Below are 20,104 nucleotides of genomic sequence, written 5' to 3'. Positions count from 1 at the left end.
CCATCTGTTTGGTCCCCGTAATAAGCTTCTGTTTTGGCAGCTGCAACTATAATTGCTAAGAACCACAAATATAATCTGATGAACTGAGAAATATATCTCACAGAGAATTAATTGTCTGACTACACTCAGATCAACAGTCTTACAACCTAATTCTATGAAAAAAAATTGTAGAAAAAGTAGCGTGATGTCTATTAATTTACAGCGTGAATTATACAAAGTGGGAAGTATCCAAAATGAATTTGGATAAGTAGTTACTTCCTGTTAGCTTTTAGCATATAGTAGATACATGCTATATGGAGTTTATTTATTGAAATAATTATGAAATATGTTTCTTAACAATGAAGTGATTTTTTTCTTATGTCTTTACTGGAGTATAATTGCTTTACAATGTTGTGTTAGTTTCTGCTGTATAACAAAGTGAATCAACTATATGTATACCTATAACCCCATATCCCCTCCCTCTTGCGTCTCCCTCCCACCCTCCCTATCCCACCCCTCTAGGTGGTCACAAAGCACCGAGCTGATCTCCCCGTGCTATGCGGCTGCTTCCCACTAGCTATCTGTTTTACATTTGGTAGTGTATATATGTCCATGCCACTCTCTCACTTCGTCCCAGCTTATCCCTCCCCCTCCCCATGGCCCCAAGTCCATTCTTTACGTCTGCGTCTTTATTCCTGTCCTGCCCCTAGGTTCTTCAGAACCATTTTTTCTTTTTGATTCCATATATATGTGTTAGCATACGGTATTTGTTTTTCTCTTTCTGACTTACTTCACTCTGTACGACAGACTCTGTGTCCATCTACCTCACTACAAATAACTCAATTTCGTTTCTTTTTATGGCTGAAGTTAACCCACAGTGTTGATGTTTCTTGCTTTAAAAATATCAGCTTAGCTTAATGAAAGAATAGATGCTTAATATTACAATGCACATTAAAGGATTATGTTTGAGATATTCAAATATGAAGTTTTCACAAAAGTTTATTTATCTTTCTAACCGAATTTTTAGTACAAATCCGGCTTGAGAACTGTCACCAAAAATGTCTGGTGACATTGAAGAGGCTAGGAAGTTTGTCCTCATTCTGTGCTTAGTCAAAATGAGTTTTAGAAAAGAATCTAAGTAAACATTTTCCAATCACAATCCTATAGCACCCAATGAAATGTACAGCGATCCTACATTCCTCTCCATTGAAATGACATATATTCTAAAACATGTTTTTGAGAGCTTACCATGCACCAGACTTACCAAGTATTTTATACATACTAACCATTGTATTCCTTACAAGAACCCCATGAGGTAGGTCCTGTCATACCATGTATTACTTTTGAGGATGTGAGGAACAAAGAGATTTAAAAATATCAAGTTCTGACAGCTAGCAAGTGGTAGACCTGGAATTTGAATCCAGGAGGCCTTGCCTCAAATAATATATAGTTAATCATTATGTATTTATACTTATATTTATTCTGCATAAAGCATATGTATACACATGTACATAGAGTTAAAAACTGGGGGCTTTGTTAATGCCGGGTCAAACCAATGATGAAGGTTTAATCATCTCATACCATCTTTCTGTCTACTACTAGCAAGTCAAATGTCATGCAAAAGAGGAACTATGTTTATCTGCATAGGTTTCCCCTGTTTTAGAATTCTAGTAGGAGGGAAAGATAATTCTGGGTGTTTACCAGTACTGAGCTATTCCCAGTTCATGGGGAAAAGCAACTGATATTTACAAGGAGGGCCCAAAGTTCCTGGGTGGAGAGAACCAAGAGGATCATAGTATGCACATCACCTACCTGGTACACACATCTGAGTATTCAGTGAGTACCATGCCCTACATTTTCCTCACCAGCTAGGACTATAGGTTGGATGTTACAAAATAAACTGTTCCCCTTTCATATATATATGTCTACTTTCTTTCCACTGCACCCCAGCTGCTCAATAAGGAATATGCACCCCTCACTTAGACTCAACTGAATGGCTTCTAAGTTCCGTGACACAGGAAAAAAGCAATGATGACAGGCTGTAAAATGGAAAGTTGTTTAGAATTAAAATAAGAATCTGAAATAGCCAAACATTCTAAAGATTGTTAGCATTACAACTCCATAGATTGCAAAGGGCTCTCTCAGTGTGGAGATAAATAAACACCTGTGGCTACACTTCACTTGCTATCAGCTTGTAGATTTTAGGAGGTAAGAGACTTTAGTACAAAAATATTTTTTAGGTCCTTTAAAAGTGATCTTGATAATTTGTGGATTGGATATTGTAATTGAATTTCCTAATTCTTTTTCAAAAATGTTATGCAGCCAGAATTTGGAAACTGAAGAATTCATATTTTCACTCACCTTTCAGGTTAAGGAGACTGTACTCACATAAATACAAAGTTAACATATATTCCTACACTTACTTGGCCTCTGGACTGTATGTCTGCATTTCCACGTTGTCAACACTAGGCGGTGCACTCTTGCATTAGCATCTTTATGACAGTGCTATGCAAATCTTCAAATCCTGGAAGGATCATTTTATAGAATTAACAAATATCACATACAGAGTTTGTGTATAACCCGTGTATACCCTGTATTATGCAGAAATTCACAGCTTCCATTTAGCCATGCATGCCATAAAAATCCTATAGCTTTTGGAAGTAAAAACAAGAAAGAAAAGTAAAGAAACTTAATCAGATTTTAGTTTCTAATTAAAATATGGTTTTCTCTAATATTAATTTATAGTCTCTTAGAAACACTCAGTTGTTATATTAAGTATTAATAATAACTAATAAAATAGTTTCTATACTCAGAATGTTTTGCACTCTACTTTTTCTCCTTGGTGTTAATTCTCCATCTAACGTTTTTTAAGGGGTTTAACTTAGATTATCTCTTTCAGCCTAAGTGTCTTCTGATTAATCAGGAATGGGGTAAAGTCAGGGATTAATTGTAATTCAGTTGCTCATTCTCTCCACTACATTTGTTTTCTCTTGATACCAAGGTGTTTAGTCTAATTTAAATATACGGAAAGTGTTAAAGGGAAATTGTTTTAAAGTATGTATCACTGAATACAAGCAATGTTTCAAGTCTAAAATTTTTTTTCTCTTTGATCTATAAAACAGGTTGAAATCTATTCCATTTAAAAAGCAAAAGCAAAACACAGTGAAATATACAGTAGACAATGATGTGTTTAGAGAAATGTTTTTTTGCAGCATGATTTATAATTAGCTAATGTCCATAAAGACTTACATATCTAACAGTTAGACATGGGGTGTTATGCTTTATCCCACAGCACATAATTCTATACAACTTTACAATCGTATTTTCGAAAGATATTTAAGACCATTGTAGACCATTGTAAAATGTTTACAATATAATGTGACTTTTTTTCAAAAAGTGCAATATACCAACTTGGACATACAGTAAAATCCCACTTTCATGAAATAGATATAAAGTTATTTTCTTGAAATAATAGTTGTTTATGTTCCTAGCTAATCACTGTAGTATCTAGAAGTTAAGGCACATGAAAATATAAGACTGAATTTTACAGATACGTATCATACGTCCCACCCCATAACAAGAGAGGGTCTAGAAGAGTTGTTAAATTGAAGAATAAATACGAAATTAGTTGTCTGCAAGTCTTGCGATACACCTCCAAAAAAGTAATTGTTGTTTGGAGAACTGAGCTCTCATGAAGCAGGTATAAGATCTTCTAGCTTAAGCTTATGATTTGAAGAACCAAAATAAGAAAGTGTCCTATGCCAGCAGTTGAAATACTCTAGCACAGCTAAGACCTGGGCAGTTCTTGCTGAAGATTCAAAGGATATAAAAATAACACACAGCCAATGAGTATGAGGAAACTAAAAGTTGATAGCAGAAACTATTACCAGCAGTTGTGTCTAATGCGGGTAAATTGGTCATATTTATTTAAATTTTTGTTGTTGTGAGATTCATTAAAGGTGACATTTATTCATTTATATCGGAATGACATTAATGTTCAGTTCTTCCCCTGCCTCCCGTAAATTGTACGTCCCTTTTTTATTTTGTTACAAACCTTCCCCCATGTGAACTACTAAACGAGAGAATTTGCTCAGGGGAGAAATTAACATGGAAACAGAAGAAGGGTGACACATGACTTTGAAATTTCAAAGCCGTGGTCCAGGTACAAGACAGATATGGAAAAAATGCTTATTTGGGTCTTTGTAAAAGAGGTGCTGTGTCGTGGTTCTTGAGCAGAGGCCATGCGAAGAAAATGAGTTTTTCGTTTCCTGATGGGAAGCAGATGATTAGAGTCATGACGTGGTGTGTCTAGGCAGAGAGAGCCTGAAGCAGCCCCTCACTGTTTAAGATTTCCATTGAAGAGCATCTGAAAGTTTTCCACGTCTTTGAAGGATGCACAAAGTGGGCTGAGAGGCATAAATGGATATTAAGGTTAAGGGAAGGACAGGATTTGACCATTCATTGCGTTCCCATGTGGGGGGATGATCATACCTGAGGACCGGATGAGACAATGTACATATCAGTGGGTGCTTTTATAAATTGGTAGTATTGACTGGGCAGCAAATGGGCACCACTTACCATCTCAATGCCACAAACTTATACATCTGTGTAAGTCTTCATGACTAGTGGTCACTGCAGGGAGGAAGAGGAAAAGCAGAGAGCCCTTAATTTGATGAAGCATCAACCTGAAATTGACTCAGCTTTTCTGGAATTGATTATGGCTACAGGTTTTCCGGTAAGGAAGAATGAGGACCAAAATAAAGAGTGTGCAGCATTATTGAAACAACTGAAGTTAGCACATTCAAATACTTACCTAGCTCATATTCAGTTAACAACATAATTAACTGGGGGTCTGTAGTATGTCTCAGGAATTATGATGGGTGCTGGTAATACCAAAACAGATAAGATACTGTTTTGTTCCTATTATATTAGAGCACACAGATAGTCAGTGGATGAACACAGACACGTAGGAAATACAAAGAAGAGTCATATAAACCCAGCCATGGCTTTATGAAGATCTTGTGGAGTAGATTAGCAAAGAGTTAAAGGAGATGAGGTCTCTATCTAAGTAGAGAGATGATGCATGGATGAAGCAAAGTAAAGGACATGGGCAAAGACAAAACACTTAGGGATGGCATGCAGGTCCCACAGTTTCAGATTCAGGAGCACAAGTAAGAATTAGGACAGAAAGCTGGGGAGGTAGCAAGAGCCAGAGGATGGAAAGCCTTGTAGGTCATGTTAAAAGCTTGGATTCAATGACCATGTCATGAAATAATCAAGCTCTGTGAAGGCAATAGAAGAAATATGTGACTAATTTAGAAGGTAGCAATGAGTGGACCTTGGCCACTAAATGTGTTTAAGGAGTTAGGAGGAGAAAGGGGGTTTGATGGGAGAGACAATGAATTGAGGATTGTATATGTTGAATTTGAGGCGCTTATCTGCTTTCCAAATGAAGTATCCAGTATGCAGTTGGAGAAGAATATGGTTGTTGGAGGAGAAGCCTATGCTAAATATGTTGATTTCTAAGTTCTCAAAATGTAGATAGTTAAACCCATGAAGTCCAGTTAAAGAGTTTAAAGGTGTATGTACAGGTGGCTGAGTATGGAAGTCTGGGGAGCACTGATACGCAGAGAGAGATTAAAGGAGAGGAAATCACGAAGAGATAAGGCAGCAGTCAGGAAGCATCATGTAAGTTCAGTGTTTTGCGAAGCAAAAATAATGGTTTCGGGAAATAACAAAAATTCAATGCTATCAAGTAAAATATAGATTTCAGTATGATATGGGCCTCCAAACACTGACTGGATTGAAAAATTCAGTTATTTATAAATTAGATCATTGTTACTGCAACAGGAAGAGAAGCTATGGAATTCAAATACCAGTGGACTGAAAAATGAGATAGGATAAGAAGGCATACATTTCAATTCTATGGATATAGACTAGTCTTTTTTTTTTTTTTTGCGGTACGTGGGCCTCTTACTGTTGTGGCCTCTCCCGTTGCGGAGCACAGGCTCCGGACGCGCAGGCTCAGCGGCCATGGCTCACGGGCCCAGCCGCTCCGTGGCATGTGGGATCTTCCCGGACCGGGGCACGAACCCGTGTCCCCTGCATCGGCAGGCGGACTCTCAACCACTGCGCCACCAGGGAAGCCCCTCAATTATTCGTTGTAAACATGCAGAAGATGGAATGTCGCCTCACCCCTGTAATGTTAACAAAATCTGTAATGTGTGGCTCCACTTAAACTTTCGTAGCTAAAACTCTCCCAACTGCAGTGATGTGACCACGGATCATTGTGAATACGGCAATTAATACAAAAAGAAGTAAAACTGTATGTATGCCACTCAAATAAATCCCTGAATTGAGTGAACTTTGTGTTCACAGCCTGAATCTCGAATTAGAAAATACTGAGAAGATGATTTACAACATTTTAGGTTGCTACATGGAACATGTTTTATATCAAGTGATAGTCTATTTATAGAAGTGCAGTGGATTTTAGTTCTCTTGCTGTCATTATTCAGACAGAATTTGGTAGCATAGCAGCCTTGCGTTGTATGTGTGTGTAACAGAGGACAGGTTTGCAATCGACCTGACTGCCCAAACACCATCTGGCCTCCCCATTTATAATATGTCAAATGAGACTGCCCAAGGTGTGAGGGAAATCTTAATTTCACTTTTATTCAGGTTCTATTGCTTGAGGATCCTCTGGCCACAGCTCAGACTGCACCACTAAAACATCTGTATTTTTACTGCAGCCCCCATATCTTTTATTTTTCTAAATTCTCTTGAATGGTTTTCTGATTTTCACTACCTTGCCCATAATTATTCTGGATACATTACTACTAAAAGTTTTCACCCACTCTCAGTCATAACATTAAGCATCTTGCTACAATATGTAGATTATTATAAACGCTAATAAAATAATACAAAAAGTTGAAAAATAAATGTCCTTGGATAGACCTTGCTTATATTAATTTCTGTTGGAGTCAAATTTCCATATGCATAGATAAAAATATATATATAAACTACAAATGTATGTAAATATATGCAAATATTTAAAAATGAATCACTGCGTCATTTTTTGTTTTTTCTTCAGAGCAACACTTTTTATTTTTTTAAAATTCTTTTTTAAACAGCTTTATTGGAGTATAATTGCTTTACAGTGTTGTGTTTCTGATGTATAACAAAGTGAATCAGCTATATGTATACATATATCCCCATATCCCCTCCATCTTGCGTCTCCCTCACACCCTCCAAATCCCACCCCTCTAGGTGGTCACAAAGCACCAAGCTCATCTCCCTGTGCTATGCGGCTGCTTCCCACTAGCTATCTGTTTTACGTCTGGTAGCGTATATATGTCCATGCCACTCTCTCACTTCGTCCCAGCTTACCCTTCCCCCTCCCTGTGTCCTCAAGTCCATTCCCTCTGTCTGAGTCTTTATTCCTGTCCTGCGCCTAGGTTCATCAGAACCATTTTTATTTTTTAGATTCCATGTATACGTGTTAGCATAAGGTATTTGTTTTTCTCTTTCTGACTTACTTCACTCTGTGTGACAGGCTCTAGGTCCATCCACCTCACTACAAATAATCAATTTTGTTTCTTTTTATGGCTGAGTAATATTCCATTGTATATATGTGCCACATCTTCTTTATCCATTCATCTGTTGATGAACACCTAGGATGCTTCCATGTCCTGGCTACTGTAAATAGAGCTGCAGTGAACATTGTGGTACATGTCTCTTTTTGAATTATGGTTTTCTCAGGGTATATGCCCAGTGGTGGAACTACTGGGTCATATGGTAGTTCCATTTGTAGTTTTTTAAGGAACCTCCATACTGTTCTCCATAGTGGCTGTATCAATTTACATTCCCACCAACAGTGCAAGAGGGTTCCCTTTTCTCCACACCCTCTCTAGCATTTATTGTTTGTAGATTTTTTGATGATGGCCATTCTGACTGGTATGAGGTGATACCTCATTGTAGTTTTGATTTGCATTTCTCTAATGATTAGTGATGTTGAGCACCCTTTCATGTGTTTGTTGGCAATCTGTATATCTTCTTTGGCGAAATGTCTATTTGGGTCTTCTGCCCATTATTGGATTGGGTAGTTTGTTTTTTTGATATTGAGCTGCATGAGCTGCTTGTAAATTTTGGAGATTAATCCTTTATCAGTTTCTTTGTTTGCAAATATTTTCTCCCATTCTGAGGGTTGTCTTTTTGTCTTGTTTATGGTTTCCTTTGCTGTGCAAAAGATTTTAAGTTTCATTAGGTCCCATTTGTTTATTTTTGTTTTTATTTCCATTTCTCTAGGAGGTGGGTTACAAAAGATCTTGCTGCGATTTATGTCAAAGAGTGCTCTGCCTATGTTTTCCTCTAAGAGTTTTATAGTGTCTGGCCTTACATTTATGTCTTTAATCCATCTTCAGTTTATTTTTGTGTATGGTGTTAGGAAGTGTTCTAATTTCATTCTTTTACATGTAGCTGTCCAGTTTTCCCAGCTCCACTTGTTGAAGAAGCTGTCTTTTTCTCCATTGTATATTCTTGCCACCCTTATCAAAGATACGGTAATCATATGTGCGTGCGTTGATCTCTGGGCTTTCTATCCTCTTCCATTGATCTATATTTCTGTTTTTGTGCCACTACCGTATTGTCTTACTTACTGTAGCTTTGTAGTGTGGTCTGAAGTCCAGGAGCCTGATTCCTCCAGCTCCATTTTTCTTTCTCAAGGTTGCTTTGGCTATTCGGGATCTTTCGTGTTTCCATACAAATTGTGAAATTTCTTGTTCTAGTGCTGTGAGAAATGCCAGTGGTAGTTTGATAGGGATTGCTTTGAATCTGTAGATTGCTTTGGGTAGTATAGTCATTTCACAATGTTGATTCTTCCAATCCAAGAACATGGTATATCTCTCCATCTGTTTGTATCATCTTTAATTTCTTTCATCAGTGTTTTATAGGTCTTATAGTTTTCTGCATACAGCTCTTTTGTCTCCTTATGTAGGTTTATTCCTAGGTATATTATCCTTTTTCTTGTAATGGTAAATGGGTAAGTCCTTAATTTCTCTTTCAGATTTTTCATCATTAGTGTATAGGAATGCAAGCAATTTCTGTGCATTAATTTTGTATCCTGCTACTTTACCGAATTCATTGATTAGTTCTAGTATTTTTCTGGTAACATCTTTAGGATTCTCTATGTATAGTATCATGTCATCTGCAAACAGTGAAAGTTTTACTTCTTCTTTTCTGATTTGGATTCCTTTTATTTCTTTTTCGTCTCTGATTGCTGTGGTTAAAACTTCCAAAACTATGTTGAATAATAGTGGTGAGAGTGGGCAACCTTGTCTTGTTCCTGATCTTACTGGAAATGGTCTCAGTTTTTCACCAATTGAGAACACTGTTGGCTGTGGGTTTGTCATATATGGCCTTTATTATGTTGAGGTAAGTTCCCTCTATGCCTACTTTATGGAGGGTTTTTATCATAAATGTGTGTTGAATTTTGTCAGAAGCTTTTACTGCATCTGTTGAGATTATCATATGGTTTTTCTCCTTCAGTTTGTTAGTATGGTGCATCACATTGATTTGCGTGTATTGAAGAATCCTTGCATTCCTGGGATAAACCCCACTTGATCATGGTGTCTGATCCTTTTAATGTGCTGCTGGATTCTGTTTGCTAGTATTTTGTTGAGGATTTTTGCATCTATGTTCATCAGTGATATTGGCCTGTAGTTTTCTTTTTTTAGGCATCTTTGTCTGGTTTTGGTATCAGGGTGATTGTGGCTTCGTAGAATGAGTTTGGGAGTGTTCCTCCCTCTGCTATATTTCGGAAGAGTTTGAGAAGGATGGGTGTTAGCTCTTCTCTAAATATTTGATAGACTTCGCCTGTGTAGCCACCTGGTCCTGGGCTTTTGTTTGTTGGAAGATTTTTAATCACAGTTTCAATTTCAGTGCTTGTGATTGATCTGTTTATATTTGCTATTTCTTCCTGGTTCAGTCTTGGAAGCTTGTGCTTTTCTAAGAATTTGTCCATTTCTTTCAGGTTGTCCATTTTATTGGAAGATAGTTGCTTTAGTAATCTCTCATGATCCTTTGTATTTCTGCAGTGTCAGTTGTTACTTCTCCTTTTTCATTTCTAATTCTGTAAATCTGAGTCTTTTCTCTATTTTTCTTGATGAGTCTGGGTAATGGTTTATCAATTTTGTTTATCTGTTTTTTTTTTCTTTTTTTTTTTGTTTGTTTGTTTGTGGTACGCGGGCCTCTCACTGTTGTGGCCTCTCCCGCTGCGGAACACAGGCTGCGGACGTGCAGGCTCAGCGGCCATGGCCCATGGGCCCAGCCGCTCTGCGGCATGTGGGATCCTCCCGGACCAGGGCACGAACCTATGTCCCCTGCATCGGAAGGCAGACTCTCAACCACTGCGCCACCATGGCAGCCCTTGTTTATCTTTACAAAGTACTGGCTTTTAGTTTTATTGATCTTTGCTATCATTTCTTTATTTCTTTTTCATTTATTTCTGATCTGATCTTTATGATTTCTTTCCTACTGCTAATGTTGGGTTTTTTTGTTCTTCTCTGATTACTTTAGATGTAAGGTTGTGTTGTTTATCTGAGATATTTCTCGTTTCTTGAGGTGGGATTTTATTGATATAAAATTCCCTCTTAGACTGCTTTTGCTGCATCCCATAGGTTTTGGGTCATCGCATTTCATTGTCATTTGTTTCTAGGTATTATTTTGTTTCCTCTTTGATTTCATCAGTGATCTCTTGGTTATTTAGTAGCCTATTGTTCAGTCTCCATGTGTTTTGTACTGTTTACAGTTTTTTCCTGTAATTGATGTCTATTCTCATAGTGTTGTGGTTGGAAAAGATACTTGATACAATTTCAATTTTCTTAAATTTACCAAGGCTTGATTTGTGACCCAAGATATGATCTATCCTGGAGAATGTTCCATGAGCACTTGAGAAGAAAGTGTATTCTGTTGTTTTTAGATGGAATGTCCTATAAATATCAGTGAGGTCCATCTTGTTTAATGTGTCATTTAAACCTTGTGTTTCCTTATTTATTTTCATTTTAGTTCATATGTCCAATGGTGAAAGTGGGATGTTAAAGTCCCCTACTATTATTGTGTTACTGTTGATTTCTCCTTTTATGGCTGTAGCATTTGCCTTATATATTGAGGTGCTCCTCTGTTGGGTGCATAAATATTTACAATTGTTATCGCTTCTTCTTGGATTGATCCCTTGATCATTATGTAGTGTCCTTCTTTGTCTCTTGTAATAGTCTTTATTTTAAAGTCTATCTTGTCTGATGAGAGAATTGCTACTCCAGCTTTCTTTTGATTTCCATTTGCATGGAATATCTTTTTCCATCCCCCCACTTTCAGTCTGTATGTGTCCCTAGGTCTGAAATGGGTCTCTTGTAGAGGGCATATATACGGGTCTTGTTTTTGTATCCATTCAGCCATTCTGTGTCTTTTGGTTGGAGCATTTAATCCATTTACATTTAAGGTAGTTATCAATATGCATGTTCCTGTTGCCATTTTCTTAATTGTTTTGGGTTTGTTATTGTAGGTCTTTTCCTTCTCTTGTGTTTCCTGCCTAGAGAAGTTTCTTTAGCATTTGTTGTAGAGCTGGTTTGGTGGTGCTGAATTCTGTTAGCTTTTGCTTGTCTGTGAAGGTTTTAATTTCTCCATCAAATCTGAATGAGATCCTTGCTGGGTAGAGTAATCTTGGTTGTAGGTTTTTCCCTTTCATCACTTTAAAATGTCCTGCCACTACTCCCTTCTGGCTTGCAGAGTTTCTCCTGAAAGATCAGCTGTTAACCTTTGGGGATTCCCTTGTATGTTATTTTTTGCTTTTCCCTTGCTGCTTTTAATATTTTTACTTTGTATTTAATTTTTGATAATTTGATTAATACGTGTCTTACCATGTTTCTTCTTGGATTTATCCTGTATGGGACTCTCTGCGCTTCCTGGACTTGATTGACTATTTCCTTTCCCATGTTTGGGAAGTTTTGAATTATAATCTCTTCAAATATTTTCTCAGACCCTTTCTTTTTCTCTTCTTCTGGGATCCCTATAATTTGAATGTTGGTACATTTAATGTCCCAGAGGTCTCTGAGACTGTCCTCAATTCTTTTCATTCTGTTTTCTTTATTCTGCTGTGTGGTAGTTATTTCTGCTATTTTATCTTCAAGGCCACTTATCCATTCTTCTGCCTCAGTTATTTTGCTATTGATTCCTTCTAGAGAATTTTTAATTTCATTTACTGTGTTGTTCGTCATTGTTTGTTTCCTCTTTAGTTCTTCTGAGTCCTTGTTAAACGTTTCTTGTATTTTCTCCATTCTATTTCCAAGATTTTGGATCATCTTTACTATCATTACTCTGAATTCTTTTTCAGGTAGACTGCCTATCTCCTCTTCATTTGTTTGGTCTGGTGGGTTTTTACCTTCTTCATGTGCTGCATATTTCTCTGTCTTCTCATTTTGCTTAACTTGCTGTGTTTGGGGTCTGCTTTTCGCAGGCTGCAGGTTCGTAGTTCCTGTTGTTTTGGGGGTCTGTCCCCAGTGGGCTGTGTAGGCTTCCTGGTGGAGGGGACTGGTGCCTGTGTTCTGGTGGGTCGGACTGCATCTTGTCTTTCTGATGGGCAGGGCTTCATCCAGTGATGTGTTTTGGGGTGTATGTGAGCTTAGTATGATTTTAGGCAGCCTCTCTGCTAATGGGTGGGGCTGTGTTCCTGTCTTGCTAGTTGTTTGGCATGGGGTGTCCAGCACTGGAGCTTGCTGGTCGTTGAGTGGAGCTGGGTCTTAACGTTGAGACAGAGATCTCTGGGAGAGCTCTTACCGATTAATATTACATGGGCAAGAGGTCTCTGGTGGTCTAGTGTCCTGAACTTGTCCCTCCCACCTCAGAGGCTCAGGCCTGACACCCAGACAGAGCACCAAGACCCTGTCAGCCACACGGCTCAGAAGAAAAGGGAGAAAAACAAAAAGAAAAAAATGATTTTAAAAAACATAAAATAATTTAAAAATTTAAAAAATTATTAATATAAAAGAGTTAAAAAGTAATAAAAAAAGAGAGCAACCAAGCCAATAAACAAATCTACCAATGATAACAAGCGCTAAAAACTATACTATGATAAACATAAAAATCAGAAAGAAGTCAGTCGCAGACAGCAAACCCCAAGTCTACAGTCGCTCCCAAAGTCCACCTCCTCAGTTTGGGATAATTTGTTGTCTATTCAGGTATTCCACAGATGCAGGTACATCAAGTTGCTGGTGGAGATTTAATCCGCTGCTCCTGAGGCTGCTGGGAGAGGTTTCCCGTTCTCTTCTTTGTTCGCACAGCTGCCGGGATTCAGCTTTGGGTCCGGCCCCACCTCTGTGTGTAGGTCACTGGAGGGCGTCTGTTCTTCGCTCAAACAGGATGGGGTTAAAGGAGCAGCTGATTAGGGAGCTCTGGCTCACTCAGGCTGGGGGGAGGGAGGGGTAAGGTCGTTATAATTGTAATGTGGGGTGAGCCTGCACCGGCAGAGGCTGGTGTGACGTTGCAACACCCTGAGGTGTGCCGTGTGTTCCACTGCCTCTTTTAAAGAAAAAAAATTTGAGCTTACTATGGACGTCTTGAAACTTTTAACTAGTAATTAATAATAATTTATGCACAAGTGCTGTTTTAGTGGAAACTTAATGACTCAAGAATTTTTAAATAACCGACCAAATACTTAAATAAAAGTAAGAAAATAAACATTTCATTTTGCATTAGGCACTTCTGACAGAATGTATTTCATTAGAAAGAAATGCTGAGAAATATTTTATAAACTGCATTAGATACTTTAAATGACCTTAATAGTTATAAAATGATTTCTACTTTCTTCATTCAAAGAATAATTAGTAGTGTCTAGAATAAATGGTATTTTATAAAAATACAGTATTTTAATATTTTAAAAAGAATGCACGTTATGAGTATATGTTCTGATTGATTCAATGCCAAAATTATATTGAGACAAGAAAGCATTTTATGTAGAAATTGATTCCTATTTGGAAAGTAGAAATAGCATATTAATAATTTAGATTAATGTGAAAAGCTTATCATGAAACATGTTTTTCTTTCTTTGAAATGTTATATTTCTTTGTGTAACCCCTTAATTGCTAGTCAAATGAAAACTCTAGGAGAGGTATTCCAAAAAATATTATGACATTTAAAGAATGATAATTTCCATAATAATTTAATAATGCACATCTTATTAAATAGTGTTAAAATGCTAGTTTTGTGATCATTATTGCTGATTTTTCGAAATATCAGTAAAAATTTTATTTTTAAATTAAAATCTGAATCTGGAAAAAAATTGGATTTGATTTGAAAATACATAGAATTTGTGAGATCTTCTCATAATGTACCTTATTGTACCTATATATGTTTCTCAGCATGTATGAATTAAGACAAAGCTCAGAAAAAGAATCCCATGTTGTTTTCAAACCAGAGGACCACAGTACTGAAAATTATTACTTTAGTGGTGGACAACAAGGCAGGTTATGAGAAAAAGGCAAGTCATTTACATCAGTGGAGGATAAAATATACCAGAACAAGACCATTCCCCTGGTTTAATCTGGTGCATGAAATGTTAAAACTCTATAAATGATATGATAGTTTGAATTATATGTTTCTATGATAAGAATTGCATATCTCAAACAACTTAAAATAGTTTAACATATATCATTTCTAAGTTAATTGTTTTGAATATGTGAAACGCTATCGATATTGTTATCAAATATACAAAGCTATGTGTGCTTTGAGGTCCTGAAGTGAAGCAGTCAGATTCTTTCTATTTTAATTCAGGAATAGCAGTCATATTAACTGCATAATTTATTTTAATTCTTAAAATAGTGTGATTGCTCATTTTGCTCTTAAATGCTTTTTCCCCAAAACTACATAGAAATAACTCTTCAAATATTAGTAGATTAGTACATATGTGCTGCTTTCAGAAAAGTATAATTACATGTTACAGAGAAATAATTGATTTTCTGTCCCCCATATTATGTACAAACTCAGAAATTAGATATTGACCCTTTCTATTTTAATTGCATAATTTAAATATTTATGAAAATCTTAATGGAGCTGTTATTTATCAGTTCTCCTAATTCATAATTACATATCCTATTTCACTTGTATTAGAATTAATTTTATTGTCATGTCTGACATAAGCAAGTTACATACAGGTCGCTATTAGATAGTTCATGAAAGATATATTGACATAAAATCAAGAAAAGGAAAATAAATAAAAAGAAAATCTAGGGCTTCCCTGGTGGTGCAGTGGTTGAAAGTTCGCCTGCCGATGCAGGGGAGATGGGTTCGTGCCCTGGTCCGGGAAGATCCCACATGCCGCGGAGTAGCTGGGCCCGTGAGCCATGGCCGCTGAGCCTGCGCGTCCGGAGCCTGTGCTCCGCAACGGGAGAGGCCACAGCAGTGAGAGGCCCGCGTACAACAAAAAAAAAAAAAAAAAAAAAAAGAAAGAAAATCTAAGCTTTTACTTCTTCCAGAAATATTAGTCATTAATTTTGAATGAGATTTTGTTTATACAAACTTATGTTAATATTAACCAAAGTAAAATATCATAAATGAGTCTATTTTAGTAAAAAGCAATTAACTAATTATCTTTGTGATCCTTTTTACTTTGGTATTTTTAGCTTTTAGATGTGTTTGTCATTTTCAAGTACCTACTTGATTTTTAAATTATATACCTTTTGTAGTGTGTCAAGTATTATTCTTCACCCGGGCAAATAACTTTTCTTTTGAAAAGCAACAAAAATATAAACTGCTCATAATAATAATGAGGCTGATGTGCCTAAGAATGAATGTTTCATGAATGCTAATCAAAACCTTTAAAAAGAACCCATGTATAATGAAAATCTAATTCTCCTCTGTTGATGTTGAAGATGTGGTTTGAACAAATTGCTTTTTCAGTAGAAGCCCAAGTTCCCTTTCTCTTCACCCTATGGTTATTACAGTTCAGTCTGTTATTATAGACAGCCTTGTGAGGTTTGAAACTGTTGAAATTTCACCACCATATCAATTTACATAATGGATTACACGCTATGAGGTGGATGTTTTCTTAAATATACTTAACTACTTAACTTTGGTGTTCTTTGAACAGTAAAATAAATACTGAAAATGTATAGAATAATTTGGGCCTTATTGCTTTTGTACTTTTTGTTTGTTTATTTGAAAGCCTTTCCCTTAAAATCTGTTTATTGCATAAAGCACTTTCATTCAACTTGCCATAGAGACTATTTCAATGGGGAATGCTGTTTCTTTTTTCCTTAATCTGGAACTTCAGGTTTGTTTTTTTTCTTCTACACAGTTACACTGGAGTTTAATGATAGTGTAATAATTAGTAAAGAAATAGAAAAAAATTAATACATAACAACAAATAAACTATTGTGATATGGCATATGATAAATTGTTTCTCATTGTTGGAGTATCTTTAATTTATATGTAACATTCTTTTACATAATTTTACATATTTACTGGCCCCAAGAGTTTTAGGAAATTTGATAGATTGAAAATTCCTTGCTAAGCTGGCATCATGATTTCGTTAATGAGCTGGTCTTCACTAACTGCTGGAGTTGCACTTGAATGGTTCATATCATAACATCAGTGGGAACTCTTGACTGAAATACTGCCATAGAGTCAGGCAAGGTCATGTGTAAGTGCAAGTGCTGAGGTGTTTAATGGTAGTAGATGCTTAAACAAAATGTGCATGAACAAATGTAATGTGAATATACTAACGATGGAGAGAAACTTATTGGTAAACCATGAATTTTTTAATTTGAATTATAGTTGATGTACTATATGTTAGAGGTGTACAATATAGTGACTCACAATTTTAAAGGTTATAGTCCATTTATAGTTATTATAAAATATTGGCTATATTTCCTGTGTTGTACAATATATCCTTGTAGCTTGTTTTATACATAATAGTTTGTACCGATTAATCCCCTACCCCTACATTATCTCTCTGTCCTTCTCTCTCCTAACTGGTAACCACTGGTTTGTTCTCTATATCTGTGAGTCTGCTTTTTTATTATATTCACTAGTTTGTCATATTTTTTAGATTCCATGTATAAGTTATAAAATATAATATTTGTGTGACTTCACGAAGTATAATATTTTCTAGACCTATCCATCCTATCCATGTTGCTTCAAATGGCAAAATTTTATTCTTTTTTATGGCTGAGTAGTATTCCATTGTGTGTTTGTTTGTGTGTGTGTGTGTGTGTGTATACACATCTCTCTCTCTCTCTCTCCCTCTCTCTCTCTCTCTCTCTCTCTCTATATATATATATATATATATATATATATATATCTATCTCACATCTTCTTTATCCATTCCTCTGTCAGTGGACACTTAGGTTGCTTCCATGTTTTGGCAATTGTAAATAATGCTTCTATGAACATTGGGGTATATGTAGTAGGCTTTGAAATAGTGTTTTTGTTTTTTTCAGATGTATACCCAGTTATACTTTTATTTTTTTGTGAAACTGATATACCATTTCCCACAGTGGCTGTATCAATTTACATTCCCACCAACAGTGTATGAGGGTTCCCTTTTCTTCACATCCTCACCAACATTTGTTATTTGTGTTCTTTTTGATGATAGCCATTCTGATAGGTGTGAGGTGTCTAATTGCGTTGCTGATTTGCATTTCCCTGATGATTAGCAATGTTGAGCATCTTTTCATGTGCCTATTGGCTATCTGCAATCCCTATCAAAATACAAATGACATTTTTTACAGAACCAGCATAAATAACTTTTAAATTTGTATAGAAACACAAAGGACCCCAAACAGCCAAAACAATCGTGGGAAGGAAGAACAGAGCTGTAGGAATCACCCTCCCTGACTTCAGACTATATTGCAAACTTACAGTAATCAAAATAGTATAGTACTGGCAAAAAAATAAATAAATAAAAAGTCATGCAGATCAGTGGAACAGGATAAGAGCCCAGAAATAAACCCACACACTTATGGTCAGTCTAAGACAAAGGAGGCAAGAATACACAGTGGAGAAAAGACAGACTCTTCAATAAGTGGTGCTGGGAAAACTGGACAGCTACATGTAAAAGAATGAAATTAGAACACTCCCTAACACTATACACAAAAATAAACTCAAAATGATTTAAAGATCTAAATGTAAGACCAGATACTATAAAACTCCTAGAGTAAAACATAGGCAGAACAGTCTTTGACATAAATTGTAGCAATATTTGGAACCGTCTCCTAAGACAAAGGAAACAAAAGCAAAAATAAGCAAATGGGACCTGATGAAACTTAAAAGCTTTTGCACAGCATAGGAAACCGTTGACAAAATGAAAAGATAACCTACTGAATGGGAAAGGTATTTGCAAATGATATGACCAATAAGGGGTTAATATCCAACATATATAAACAGCTCATAAAACTTAACATCAAAAGACAAACAAACCAATTGAAAAATGGGTAAACTATAAATTTTTGAAATAAACTTGTTCTTCTGAGGTTTAAAATATTTTCATTATTCTCACAGTGTTCACTATTTTCCATACCGCTAAATTGGTTATTTTTCTCTTGGTATTTTATCTTATTCATTCTAGCTCAAATTTAAAAATTCTTATTCATTTTGAGATAAATCAAATTTAAGTTAAAATATTCCTTCTTTGAAACTATGCATTTCAAAAGTAAGTATTTCACATACTTTTTGTTTTCACATTTTATATTTTATGATAAAAATTTTAGATGTAATTTTCTGTCATATAAAATGTATTTATGCACATCAAGTATACAGCACCTCTTATTGTCTTTATAAAGTTATAAATGACCTCTTATAAATGGTAATATTACAACCTTCAGTAGGCTAAAAATTGTATGAGGAACCACGTAAAGAATGCTGATTGAGAATATGTGGAAAAATACTTTGAATATTGTTTTTCAGGTTGAAATGGAATAATATAATTCTAGACATTAAAGTATAATAGAATATATGCTTTCAAATTTATGTAAATAGCAGAAGAATTATTTCTTGAAAGGGAGATTTTATTATGTCCTGTAGACTCTCTGATAAGAAAATGATTTGTCTATATAATAATGAGATTATTTCATGTAATACTTCTTTACTTCATAGTCAGTTAACATATTTTCAAATAATCATGGAAGAAAAATAATTTAGGACTGCCCATATATACCTGTTGCAAAGTAGAAAGGAGATACGCTACTGGCCTCCAATACTGCTTGAAAATAGATGCTCTGCTTTAAGTAGCATATTAACACCAAGAATGATAGAGAGATATTATGATGAAAATTTCTGAAAAATGAAGTGGATGTCATGGAAACATTTGACATTAATGAGTTGTTAAGTATTATTATATATAGAATGAAAGATATATTGATCAAAAGGTTTATTACTTTTGATGATTTTTTGTGATGATTTTTTGTTATATATTTATTCAGCATACCTAATTTGACTATACGGAGTATCACACTTCTTTTTTTCTTCCTCAGATATATTTATGTATATATCTGATATAACATGATATAATGATCATGTTGCCAGTGTTTCAAATCCTTCGTGATTCTTCTTTTGTAGCACATTAAATGGACAACTTCTTACCCTGGCAGTCACAGTGTAACTCCACCCTTCGTCCTCAGCCATTTCACTCTCTCCCTTACTCATGTCTCTCATCATCTGGGAAAGGCTGATTATTATTGTTCTTCCAATATGTATAAGCATAGTTGACTCCATTGAGTCAGGCAGTCTTGGGTTTAAGTTTGGGCTTCATTTCTTATAAGATGCACAGTTTTAGGTAAAATATGACTTGTCCAAACATCACTGCTTCATTGTAAAATGTTTTATTAAATAAGGTTTACTTATTCCATTCCCAGGCCATTAGAATTTTACTCTATTTCCATCCCCTTGTCATAAACCTTTTCTTTCCAGTCAAATTACTAACGAAGTTATTATTAACTTCATTGAATTACCATATTAATATTCTCCTCTTAGGCACAAAACCACTTTTAAAAATAAGTTGTATAACAATCTATAGCACACCTAAAAACAACAACAACACTTCACCTGTGTCTAGTTTTTTAACCAGAGTATGTGCTTTACA

General features: G+C 35.7%; 1 long non-coding RNA gene across 1 annotated transcript in view; it reads left to right on the top strand.

The window, feature by feature from the left end:
- The window catches only part of LOC309977642, a 918,540-nt gene that overhangs the window by 69,117 nt on the left and 829,319 nt on the right, over positions 1–20,104 (top strand). The gene's annotated exons all lie outside the window — the stretch shown is intronic.

This window comes from Leucopleurus acutus, assembly GCF_964270905.1.
Source record: "Leucopleurus acutus genome assembly, chromosome: 21".
Lineage (NCBI taxonomy): Eukaryota > Metazoa > Chordata > Mammalia > Artiodactyla > Delphinidae > Leucopleurus > Leucopleurus acutus.
This window is presented reverse-complemented; position numbering and strand designations above follow the sequence as displayed.